At 39.6% G+C, this 12,897-nt stretch overlaps 2 long non-coding RNA genes across 2 annotated transcripts; one reads left to right on the top strand and one right to left on the bottom strand.

The window, feature by feature from the left end:
* The first annotated feature begins 1,028 nt into the window (after nucleotides 1-1,028).
* On the top strand, nucleotides 1,029-11,053 carry LOC120722796. The gene is made up of 3 exons (XR_005693598.1): nucleotides 1,029-1,158; nucleotides 2,474-2,475; nucleotides 11,043-11,053. It is a non-coding gene; the product is annotated as an uncharacterized LOC120722796 (long non-coding RNA).
* On the bottom strand, nucleotides 9,643-12,656 carry LOC120722795. Its single transcript, XR_005693597.1, has 2 exons — nucleotides 11,788-12,656; nucleotides 9,643-11,656 (listed from the first exon to the last, which is right to left on the bottom strand). It is a non-coding gene; the product is annotated as an uncharacterized LOC120722795 (long non-coding RNA).
* Nucleotides 12,657-12,897: the final 241 nt, after the last annotated feature.

Genomic DNA, 12,897 nt, shown 5'->3' with positions numbered 1-12,897 from the left:
CCTTCAGTCTGATCATCAACAAGATGATCGGATACCGACTACGTGTCATGATCCTGGGCCATGTTGGCCCAGCATTCTTAGTTTTTGTGTGTTTTGTGTTTTGTTCTTTATTTATGCCATGGTTTCTAGGTTGTTCTGTTAAGATGTTCCTTATTTGATTACCCCCTGTGTGCCCCTCTGTGTATCTGTGAGCCCTCGTTTCCCCTCCTTGTGTTTTATTCCATGTTTTCCCCAGCCCGTTATGTCCGTGCTCTCCCCGTGCTCTCTCTCCTCCTGTCTGAACCTCTGTGTACTTCCTGCTTTACTTTGACAGTCTCCCGTCAGTGTTGCATTTACTCCTGCCATGTCTTATTATGATTATCAGTGTCACCTGTGTTCCCCGTGTGCTCCCACTTCCCTCGTTAACCCTCTGTGTATTTATGTCTGCGTCTCCCTCAGTTCTGTGTCGCGTTCTCCCTCATTCATGGCCGTGTGTTTCTCCGTGTAATATGTTATAGTTTCCAGTTTAGTTTGTATGGTTTTTCTCTCCAGCAATAAAGCTGTGTTTTGAGTTCATTCCTGCCTCTGTGAGCTTGCGTTTGGGTCCTCATCCTGCCTGCACACAGCCGCAACCATGACACTACGGAACTGAGCAATCCTTAACCACCTGCTGATGAATTACCTGGATCACAGTAAGCTGTATGCCAGGAGTTAACAAGGTATTGATTCACTGATTCACACCATTGGGGCCTACATCAGTGACATCAGAATGTCATTCGAACTGGAAAACTGTAGTCACATGGCAACAGAGAGAGGGAAGACAGTCAGAACTTAGGGTTTGTACTAGGAGAAGGCAACATTGCAGACACTGAGGACAGCTACAAGTACCTGGGAATCCCACAGACAAATGGAAATCAGGAAGAGGCTGCTAGGAAAGCCACAACCACCAAATACCTGCAGACGGTAAGGAAAGTCCTATGGAGACAGCTAATTCGGAAGAACATAATATGGGGTGGCTGTAGAGCAGGTCACCTACTAACCGGAAGGTTGGTGGTTCGATCCCAGTCTGCTCCAGTCTGCATGCCAAATATCCTTGGGCAAGACGCTAACCCCATGTTTCTCTCCGATGCATCCATCGGAATATGAATGCATGTGTGAACGTTAGATAGGAAGCACTTAGTAACAGCTAAGAAAAAGTGCTTGTGCGAATGTGTGTGAATTGAGTGAATGAACAAGTTGTGTAAAGCGCTTTGAGTGCTTAGAGTAGAAAAGCACTATATAAGAACCAGTCCATTTACTATTATCTTAACAATCAACACCTACGCCTTGCTGGTTATCAGATTCCTCTGTTGGGATAATGCTGGCCAAAGGAGAAGATAAAGGCCACTGACATCAAGACAAGGAACCTCCTTATTATGCATGGAGGATTTCAACTAGTTACAATGTCCAATGGACGCTGAGGACTAGTAATTGTAAGAAGCACTATCCAGGATGAGACAACAAAGATCCATGAGTAAATCAGGAAGATGCCCACAACTTATCATGTCCTTAGTGAATTCCTCATGCAGCAGAAACCTGAAGAAAGAAGAAAACCAAGGAGGAGAAGGAATAGTCATCGAAGGATAAATCCTTGCACGGATGTACCACCAGCAGATTGTGGCTGACTTCCTGAAATCCTACCAGCAGCTGGACAAAGCAGCTGGACAAAGCTGGACTAAAACATAGGACAGATGCACTAATAATGGCAGCACAGCAACAAACTCCAAGCAAAAGGTCCATAGAGGCTGGGATCTACCACACCAGGCAAGACCCCAGGTGCAGCCTGTGCATATATACCCCTGAGACAATCCAGCACAAAACAGCAGGGTGCAAAATGTTAGCAAGAGGGCATACATGGGACACAAAAACCATATGACCCAATACTGTACATGAACATCTGTGACAAGTATCGCCTGGAAGCCTGGAGGTCAAAATGGGACACGAGCGCTGGTGGTTGAGAATGATTGAAAGACCGAGCTAAGATCCTGAGTAACTTCAAGGATGTGAGAGGCTCGAGAACATACTCTACACATTTTCTACCACTTTATCAACTATAAGACTGAGGTTGTGTCTTAGGAACATTACTTCACCACACAAAATGTTTTGAGAGGCTCTAAACTAAACCAGGCAAAACCCTGATTAAGCACCCCAAAAGTAGGAAGGCAGTAGGAGTTAAATCTCACTAGTTAATGGATATGAAAAGTTTGATTTGACTTCATGCAAACATAAAGATTTTGGATGACAAAAAGGACTTGGGTGTTGGTGTTGGTGTTGCATGGGTTTATGTGTACTGTACTTTACATATTTGCATCTTAATCATTTAACCAGTTCTTGGAAGAATGAAAAAGAAAATTACTTCATGCATCAACAATAATCCTGCTGAAAACTACAATCAAACAGTTTGCACGAGGAGGCATTATCAAAGCCTGTAGTGGTGTGTGTAATTTTTGAAGAGCAGTCAATATACAATAAATAAATAAATAATGTGTTAAGGATGATCAGCTGAAGAACAACAAAAAAGGACACCAAGGACTGAGGATGAGACTGAGACTGCAAATTGATTACAACGTGTTGCTGTATTGTGATATTTGCCCTTTATGTTGAGCATGAAAACTGTCCCTTTTCTGCCAACTTCACAAAGATAATATCACGACCTCGAACAGAGCAAATCTGTGATAACAGTAGCTAGTTACCATCATTTGGTTTTATGCAACCAGGCAAAAATTAATTCTTACGATTCTGTTATTTGGTATTGTAGGTTTAAGACATAAAGTTCACATATTTCATTACTTTTAAAGAATTAGATAAAATTCTGTATGACAACTCTGACTAATATATTGTATACACAAGCAAGTACAGTAAACCCTTTGCATCAAACCAGTCATTCTGTAAAATGAAGGTAGTTATTTTTATAGTTTTTCCTCATTTTCTCTTTTCATAGAACCATCTGACCAACCCAGTGGATGTCTTCAACAGCGCAACCTCATTCCAAAGGTTCACCATCAATTAAGTTCAAGAGTACTGTGTTATAATTACAGGGTTATTGTTACAGGGTTTAACTTCATTTTTTCATTGAACTGTCATCGTCCTTCAGCTTCAGCAGGGCTGGAGGAGCTTTAAGCTTCTGATATAAGCCTCTGACTTTGATTTATTTTTATTTTTATTTTTTATCAGTCTTCCTATTAAAAAGTATAACATGTGGGCTCTCACACTGACTGTCTATACTGTCTGAACAGGGAACTGGACTAAAATGAACTGAACCCCATTGTGGTTTCCAGTTCTTCAATCTTCCTCTTCACTGATTTGGGACCAAGTGCGAGCAGCGGAATTTAATTTGTTTCATCCCCATGTGAAGGGATCTGAATATTTTCTGAATCCCCTGCATGTGAGTGTGACATAGCGCCAAAAGCTCTTCTCTACTGGCCAGAGAACATCAGGTGTGACGGCTGTTCTATTAAACTGCCTCTGGCATCCATCACGCCCATGCCTCACCCAGACAAATGTAATGAACTAAGACCTATTAAAAATCAATTTTATAGCCGCTTTTGCTGTTCTCTTTATGTTCCAGTCTAAAAGCAACAGCAGAAGGGAGGGAGATTGTGTAAGAGAGTGTATTAAATTAAACTAAAATAACATAACTTTCCCCCACTTACACAATCTCATATTCAAACTTCAGTTGAAGTGCGATTGGTTAAACAGAACAATTTTTTCTTTATGAACACAACTTGTGAAATTTGCTACCCATACAAATACAAATATACTACAATACTTCCTTGTGATTTTATTCCAGCACACAAGTAATTTCATCAAGTTTGCACATTTTAACACTTAGAGCCCCAAGAGCAGCCATTTGGCTTGATGGGCCAAGGACATTGGAAGGTGATAATGCTCTGTTTTTGTGCAAGTGATTCTCACATTAATCATTTAAAGGAGCCTTATGCTGTAAGCATTAGGAGAGTGCTTCTATTTTTCTTTATACGCTTAGTTTAAAAAAAAAATTATATATATATATATATATATATATATATATATATATATATATATATTAGGGGTGCAACGATATTCGTATCGATATTGAACCGTTCGATACAGTGCTTTCGGTTCGGTACGCATATGTATCGAACAATACAACATTTGTAATTTATTTTATCAATTTTCCTTCTGACGATGCTGTCTGTGTTGAGCGCTCAGTGAATCTGTGTTCGACTACTCCGCCTAGGCTGCACTGTCGCGCGCAGATCCACTGAGCGCTCAACACAGACAGCATCGTCAGAAGGAAGAGCACAGGGCAAGCTAGCGAGACAGAAGTTAAGCTCTACTTACAACATTCAGATCTGGCGTTTGGAATTATTTTGGTTTTCATGTGACGTATGACCCTGAAGGTAAGCGAGTCATGGACTAAAGTAAAACAGTATGTTGGATGTGCCATGCAATGCTCAATTACATTGGTGTGAACTAGTGTGTTAGCGCAGTTAGCTCGTTAACGTGTTTGCCGTCTAGCCCATGCACGGAGCGATCGGCGGTAGCTCGTTAACGGAGATTTGCCGTGTTGTGGCGTTAAGGTCATTTCAACGAGATTAACCTGAAAGCACTAGTGGGAACACAACGAATATGACTGCACATTTACGCCGACATCATCCTAGTGCAAAGACAAAAACAACAAGCATGCTACTAACTTTAGCCGAGTCATTTAGACAGCTGTTAGCACATGATTCTCCTTATGCTGCTGAGAATATAGCCCAGAAGAAGCGGATAGTATAGCTTTTATTTTGGAAAGAGCCATTTCTCTGTAATAAACTCTCTTTTCCAAAGATGAGTGATTCCTCAATCAGATACAGGGCTTGCAATATCGCTAGCCCGACGTCCCGGAGCTAGCGATTTTTTCCAGTCGGGCTACCAAAATCTATCTCTTCCCTGCCCGTCGGGCTATTGTAGGAAAAATATATGTCAATGCTTTTGCATTCTTTCAGAAATGTAGCTGGGTAATTATGTCATTGGCATCGGTGAGCCACTGTCAATATGTGACATATTGAAGTCGCGTTTGAATTTGCGCTTGTTTTTTTGCTTTCACTTTGCAATCGTGCGAACTGTGTATAGAGAGCGACAGCACTGATCTGTGAGTGATGATAATTTGTGCACCAATTCCTCTGACATCGTCTTATTAATCGTTAGCTTACTATGCAAACATGACAAGTGAAATCTCCCGCAGCAAGCTTAAACATGTGAGAGGTTGATCGCGCAGAGAATCGCTGAGCTTATGTGAGTGAGCGTGTAAAAGCATTTCAGTTCTGCTGAGCCAAATAAGACAGGTCAGGGTGAAGAAGTGACAGCCAAAGAAAAGCTTACCACAAAACGGAGAAGTTATGACAAATCAGACTATAAGGCAAAAAGAAAGTGCAGCTTTATGGTTTCATGGACAAAAGAATTTCTGTGGCTGCAATATGATGAGCTAAATAACCAGGGCTGCACATAAGTGGTCCGCAGCATTCGCTGTCAAAATAAAAAACACGCACAAGGGTTAGGGTTAAATTTAAAAACTGTACTTTTGAGTTAAAATATATATTTATAATTTTAATAAATGACAAATTAAAAATGCATGAACATTTTTTTGTATCGAAAAAATATCGAACCGTGACACCAAAGTATCGAACCGAACCGAACCGTGAATTTTGTGTATCGTTGCACCCCTAATATATATATATATATATATATATATATATATATATATATATATATATATATATATATATATATATATATATCTGTGTTTCTGTCCTTTTTATAGTAGCTGAGAAATGTACAGCCTTTAAGTTCACAAGCCTCATCATCCTCTCTCTTCCTCTTCTCTCTAAATGTGTGCTTCAGCTGTGGGCTGATAATGGACGTACTCTTTGGATGCACACACACACACACACACACACACACACTGAGCTGGTGACAGGCACTATCTCACTATCAAACAGCTTTGAAGCACTGAATATTATCTGAAAGGTATCACACTAATAAGCTCACTTTTGTGGGCTGAGCTGTTTTTTGTCTGCAAAAATAAAAGACTGAAGATGGGGATGCAATTTGCATACAACTATTTACATTAATACAAATTACACTATTTCTTAGTGTTGTTATCTAAGAAGGATCCTGCTTCTTCATTGCAGGTCTTTGTTGTATAGGAGTATGCAGGGCTGGAAGACATTGTGACAAGTAATAGATTAGTGCTGGATGAATGGATGGATAGACGTATCCTGTGGTTCTCACCCTCTTGCTTCTGGGAGCTAAAAGCTCCATTTGTCTACACAAATTCACATCTATGTGATCCTAGACTTATCCTTTACAATTCTTACACCAGGCACTGTAGCTGTGGACACACAGAAACGTATCTTTCCCTTGATTAAAAATTTTGGCACTATAGCTTCGTATTGATCCATCAACCTCTGGCTCATCCTTATGTCTGACAAGCCATTATATCTATAAGCAGGTCAGCCCACAATCTTGTTGATTTCAACTGAGTGAGACTGCACTGTGAATCAAACCTCTGCTGATCAGTTTGATGGATTTGACTGGTGATGTGCACTCAGCTTTCATTTCCCACTAGCTGGATATTTTTGGGATAATCTTCACTCGTCCTGGGTGAGAAAGCCACAATTTAAAGCTCCTGTTTTAGACCAAAGCTAATGAACTGATCAACTCCATGAATCCTGGTAACTGACAAATATATAGAATTTCATTCTTATATTGATTTCATTTTGTTCACTTGCTATGGCTGCTTTGTAGCTCTGTTTTACCTCTTTGTAGTTATCTTGCATCTGTTTTCAGTTGCTTTGCATTTCTTTGTGGTTGTTTGTGTCTATCTTTGTAGTTGTTTTATATCTCTGTGTTTGTTTTACATGTTGTTTTGAATCTTTTTGTGGTTGCTTTACATCTCTTTGTGATAGTTTTGTGTCTCTTCAGTGTTGTTGTGGGTCTCTCTGTATGTAATATGTAGAAAGGAAATGACAACAGTCACCTGGAACTTTAGTGGAGGCTGTGGAGTGAAGGTCCACTTTGCATCCTGGCAGACTTAAGAGTGGCACATTTACTGAGTAAGTCTACAAACTATTAGCAAACTAACAACCTCAGCCTGGAAGAATTGGTGAGCGAGACAATCCAAATTACAAAATGCTTTGGACAAAGTTTTGGAAATGATATTTTGCAGTTATGTGAAACTAGTCTGTGACAGAGACATGAAATACTGTAGTTGGTCAACAAATCATGGAATATCATTGATATGCTTCTTTTTGTTGTTAATGGAAATGTGCTGTGAAAATGATCTCTATCTTTTCATCTCATACAGCATTCTATTGTAAAGCTTCTGACCTGTTTGCATCCATCTTTTAAATAAATTGCCATCTTGTGGCCCTCATTTGGCTAATCTCACCGGATGCTCCGCTTGCCTTGGATCCCATTGAAAACTGTAGCATGTTTCCATTTCTTGGACATGTTCATAATAGCACTTGGAGCCTATCAAGGTGATACTCCAGCAGCTTTTTCTGCTTGTTTGTGCATGTGCATTATAGATAAACCTCCAGTCTTTGATGGGAGAATGATGGGAGACCAACGTTCGTGGCTAGCTGCCACTGCCTTGTTTTGTATGGAAACAGAGCTAGGAGACGAGCTTCTGTGAATTATCCTCATAACAGATAAGTCTCCTCTTACTAACCATCTTTTAAAGTTTAAAAGTTTAAAGTTTTTAATTAAAACCTTTTGCTTTACTCAGTTTTGTGTTGGGGGGCTCGTGTATGTTACTCCCTCCCTGACGCCTAGCAGAGGGGGTCGTAACAGCCAACAAGGCTGATGTAGAAATTTTAATAACTCCTTCAGCACTTACACAAGGACAGCCTTGATGATTGAGAGGTGGCATCCAAACTGGCTCAATAAAACAGGCAAGTAGAACAGGTGAAGGCTCAGACAACACTTCAGATTCACAACTACCTGTTTTGCCAACACACCACATTCATTTCCCATGAATATTTTTAATCCCCCCTGTACACACTGACAGTCAAGCATGACATTTTTTTTGTTTTGTTTTTTAAATCAAGAGGACAGCCTGTTTTTCTTAGCTGTGCTCACAGGACAGTCACTACAAACATCTGATTTTATAGAATTTGGTGTTAATTGCACACACAGTATAAAGTGTTTGAAATGAGCTCGGGCTCACTTTTGCTTACTTTTCTGTAAAAAATAAGTCACAGTACGACCCACATAATAGTTCAATTAAAATTACATCAAAGAGGAGATCATTTGTAGCAAACGGTTGTTAATGTTCGGTGTAAGAGGCTTTGCTGTTTGATGCCACTCTGAAAGAATCTGCACAATGACAGGATTTCTTCTGAGAGAGCTAATCCCATTAAAACACAGACATAAACATAAAACCCAACTGAAATTAGCACCAAAAAATAAAAAATACAGTAGCCTCAACAGAAAACAGCTACAAAACAATGAACTCATTGCCAAATATAGTCCAAATGGCTGGTGCCTAACAGCCAATACGACTGAGGTATAATGCCTGAAGAAACACAATGCTTCATTTTACTGCCAATAAATGCAGTACTTCTACAACTAAAGTTATATTGAAGTTGCCAATCATAATGATTGTTGAGAACATGGCATTTGCTCTCTTTATAGTTATAATTTATTCAGCTCCTTTAAGCCTTGTACCCCAGAGATGACAAAAATACATCTGCTGTTATTTTTAACACACTGATCAGATCTCTTATTACAAAAAGAAGCAAAAATGACAAATTATATCTCTAATATTATCATTTAAAACATAACAGCAGCCATAAGAGTCCCAATTCCTTCTCCTTTCAACCAGCTGAGCAGTGCTAATAGATCAAACATCACAGTTTGTCTTTAACCATGTCCTAGTGGGTGTGTGTATTGATTGCAGGACAGGCATTAGCTTTCTGGTTATTAATAGCCTAAGGAGGGAAGCCTAATGGGAGCTCTACTTCCTCCAACTGGTTTATTCATAGCAGGATCATTACTGCCATTTCTGACCCCCATCCTGTTCCTCTGTTTGACTGACAGACTATGAAAACTGGATGTCGTTTTGCATTTATCTTTGTGAAGACCAGTTTCAGTTTTTGACCTTAGCAGTGAAAGTAAGAACATTTTCCTCAATCCTCACCCAAAGATAGAGGGTGGTTTTTGGGTTGCAATTTAGTTTTAGAGCTTCTGAATTGGGCTTAAAAATGCCAGCCAGAGCTATTAACACATTTAGGTTCATTAATGCATAAACCTGGAAATAATTCATTAAAATAATTCATTAAAACTACACGAGGAAGCCACCATGTTGTCTTGCCATCTTTAATACAGTGGCAAAGATTGTCTTTATGCCTAATCTCGTATTATTTATGTGTTTAGAGACCAGCTATATATGTATAACGCCTTTTAAGTTATCTTTAATTTTAAGATCATAGAGAACTCTTTCAAAATAAATACATGACCACAATATATCATTATGTTTTCCTCCTTCAGTACTATCTGTCTCTCTCCTCTCTCATTTGCACTGTATCCTCAAGCTTCATCTCCTGAACTGAGGTCGGGGCAATAACACTCAAAAAAGTGCATAAACATGTTTATTTATTACCAATTTATGTATTACCGTATGGTCACAATTACTGACTGTGACCATATTGGTACTTGGGAAATCCTCCGCAACTCACCTCAGCATCGCTGTCATCAGATGGAAGTGAGTTTCACTGACTCGTACCGCACTGTTTGACAGCTTGCTCCAGAGTAAATATATATCAGACAACAGACACCCAGCATATTGACAGCTGAGTTAAGCAGCAAACTCACTATAAATGAAAAGCTGCCAGGTGTGTGTCTTACAGAGCATACTATAGGTAGAACTGTACACTTGAATTAGACGACAGTTAACAGCAGTTTTTGAACGCCGTACCTTTAATTTATATACCCTGGGTCTTTCCCAGTTATTAAGTCTTTCTGCAAATTAAAAATGTTTCCAAAGATTAAAAACACTTGTGCATGTCTCTTCTGTCACAGGCATACACTTAACAAGTTTCAAGCACGCCGGATGAACAGGTGTCGATGATAAGAGGAGGAGATGCTGTGCTGCTGCTGACTGAGACCACAGCCCTATGTCTGTCAGGCATAGCTATATATATGCCACAAAAAACTCAATGACTGCCTGAGCTCTTAGTGGTATTCCTGTTTTTGGTCCAAAAAGGACTGTTGAACAGAACTCTGTTTGAAGGGCCTGTTGTCTGTTAGTGTTTCTTCAAAATAATCCTCTGTTTCTTGCAAACATTTAGTGCTGGTGGTGAAAAGGGTCCAAGTGCATGTGTTCGCTTCTAGGTGAGATACTTACTGCTTTTCTATAGAAAGATCAAAAGAGAAACATTTATCCGAGCATAGGTTTGATTGGTACAGGGAGACGTCATGTCCTCACAAAGAAAGAAATATTTATGCATGTATATTTTGTGCATTTGTGTCTCTCTTTCATTTATCTCTCAGACAAAGACATGAAAGCAAAAACGCAATGTGCACACTTTGTGCGTCATGCTGTGCTATTCTTCTCTATACGGTGCAGAATGCATGCTATACCTTCTGTGCGTGGCTCATTCTGTGTGACTGTGTGAACTGTTTGCTCTCTCTCTCTCTCTCTCTCTCTGTGGGATGCTTTTTTCCATCTCTAGTATTCTGACAGGAGGCTCCACCGATCGCCTCCTGTCCTCTCCTGCTATCGGTCCCTCAGGGTGACAAATTATTCATAAACCATTTCCTTTTTCTGTATAGATATGCTTTCAAAAAGCTTTTCCTTATCCGCCTTTTAAGTTGCATTAGCTGCATATGTGATCTTGCTGCGGCTGAAGCACCGTCCTGCCCTCCAGGTTACATCTTGCAGTAGCTGTTTAAACAGAGCTGCATCGTTCTTCCTCTCCTTGCCTGTTGCCCTACAGCTCCCCACTTCCTTTTTAGCCGAGAAGCTGCAGCAGCAAACATCCGAGACGCCGCTTCAGTAGGAAAAGCAGGATGTGACAGAAGTCTGTTGAGATCCTTTCTGTTTCTTCTCAAATGCTTTTGCTGCTATTTACACAAGCAAATCAAAGTATTCTTTTATTAGTAATGGGTATTTGTTTCTGTGTACTCTGTGCTGCTCTGCCCACACATCTCCTGCTGCAAAGCTCAATATCCACCAGCTTCCTGTCCTGAGGTGCAGCATGACTCCGGAACACTGTAGGAAACAGCTGTTTAACAATTTACTCCTTGTACACCAGATCATGCACTCCTATCACATCGCTGGATAATATCTCAGATATGTTGCATTTAGATGACACATTACAACACATGCCACTTCAATCTAGAGACAGAATGTATCAGTGAAAGAGGATTGTGACTCTGAAAGCTTAAATATTGAGCTTCAAGGTTCAAAGCATGGATTGATCAGCCTGAGTTCTTGATTTGAGAGTTACCTGCACAGATCATTCATTTTCTCTCTGTTTCCAGTATTACAGTCCAAATGACCTCCTTCTTCAGCAGAATTGTTGGTGATTTTGGTGCATTGTGGTAAAGTCGAGTTCTTGTTGCAGGATCTTTTTTCCTACTTGTTTTACCAGATCAGTGTGACATTCACCTGTTGTTGAAAAAATTGCCAATTACAAGCATATAGGAACCAGGATGAGTAAAGAATGAAATAAAATCTCTGCCAAGGAGCACTGCAAGCTACAAAAGTCACAAACGGTTGTGAGGCCAACTACAACTTACACACTTTTCTTTCCAATTTCCTTCTGCTGATAGGATGATGACGTTGTCAGTATTGACTGACATGAGTGTGTTTTCTCTCCTCGGAGCATCTGAAACAAGATCCGGGTAATGTCTACAGGAAAAGGGTCAGAGATTGTCTGAAGCAGTCTGAACAGGACAACCCTACTGAGTGGATCTCATACCACAGATTATTAACTTAAGATATATAAATACATAGAAGGGCCTGGTTTACACCTAGGTGAAAATCAAATGTCGGGACTTGCCACAAATCACTGATCACATTTAGTTCATGGACCAGGTCACAAGGGAGGATATGAAAAATGACAAGCTTGCATTCTTAGACTGTGAAATTACCATCACTGGGGGGCATTTGAAAGGTAACCTGTGCTGTAAATCAATCCATACAGGTTTGACTTTCAACATCTGAGTAAATATACAGTCATGTTTTACTCAAAAAAAAAGTACAGATACATATCAAAGTGAAAACGTACAGGCTTTTAAATGCCAGCAATCCACACATTATCTGGCAGCACATTGCATTTGTTTGCTGAGGAAAAGGGGATAGTTGTGTGAGTGATGGCAAAAGAAAGAACAGCGACATCAACAGTGATTTTCTGACATTTGAGAGATTTGTGTCATTTAGCGTGTTTGGAGAATATAGTCTGTATACAGTGAAATCGGTTTTTGTTTTGGGTTTTTTGGATGTCACAGATGCAGGCCAAGCCACGAAAGACAAACTACAATGTAATCATTGTCACCAGCTGGACAGGTGTAACATTTTAATATAAATAGTTGTATATAACTTTGTTTGCAAAATTTTTACATGCTTTTTATTTGCATTTTAAATTATAAAAATGATTTAAACATGTTTGTGGTCATCATAGTAAATTCAAAAATAAAATTATTTCCTACTCTGATTTTTTTTTTTAAAATCAATATCAAACCATAACCATAAAGTCTGACATTTGCAGTTGTGCTGAGAAGAATGACCCCAAACAAGGTACCGGTAAACAGTTTTTTTAAAGGTGAAATCAAAAGTAGTCAAAAATGGCTACTTGACTCCAGAGGCTTAAACATCATTAAATTTGGGGGCCAGACCTCAATCCTATA

The sequence above is a fragment of the Simochromis diagramma genome, unplaced genomic scaffold (assembly GCF_900408965.1).
Source record: "Simochromis diagramma unplaced genomic scaffold, fSimDia1.1 OVJJ01000705.1, whole genome shotgun sequence".
NCBI lineage: Eukaryota > Metazoa > Chordata > Actinopteri > Cichliformes > Cichlidae > Simochromis > Simochromis diagramma.
This window is presented reverse-complemented; position numbering and strand designations above follow the sequence as displayed.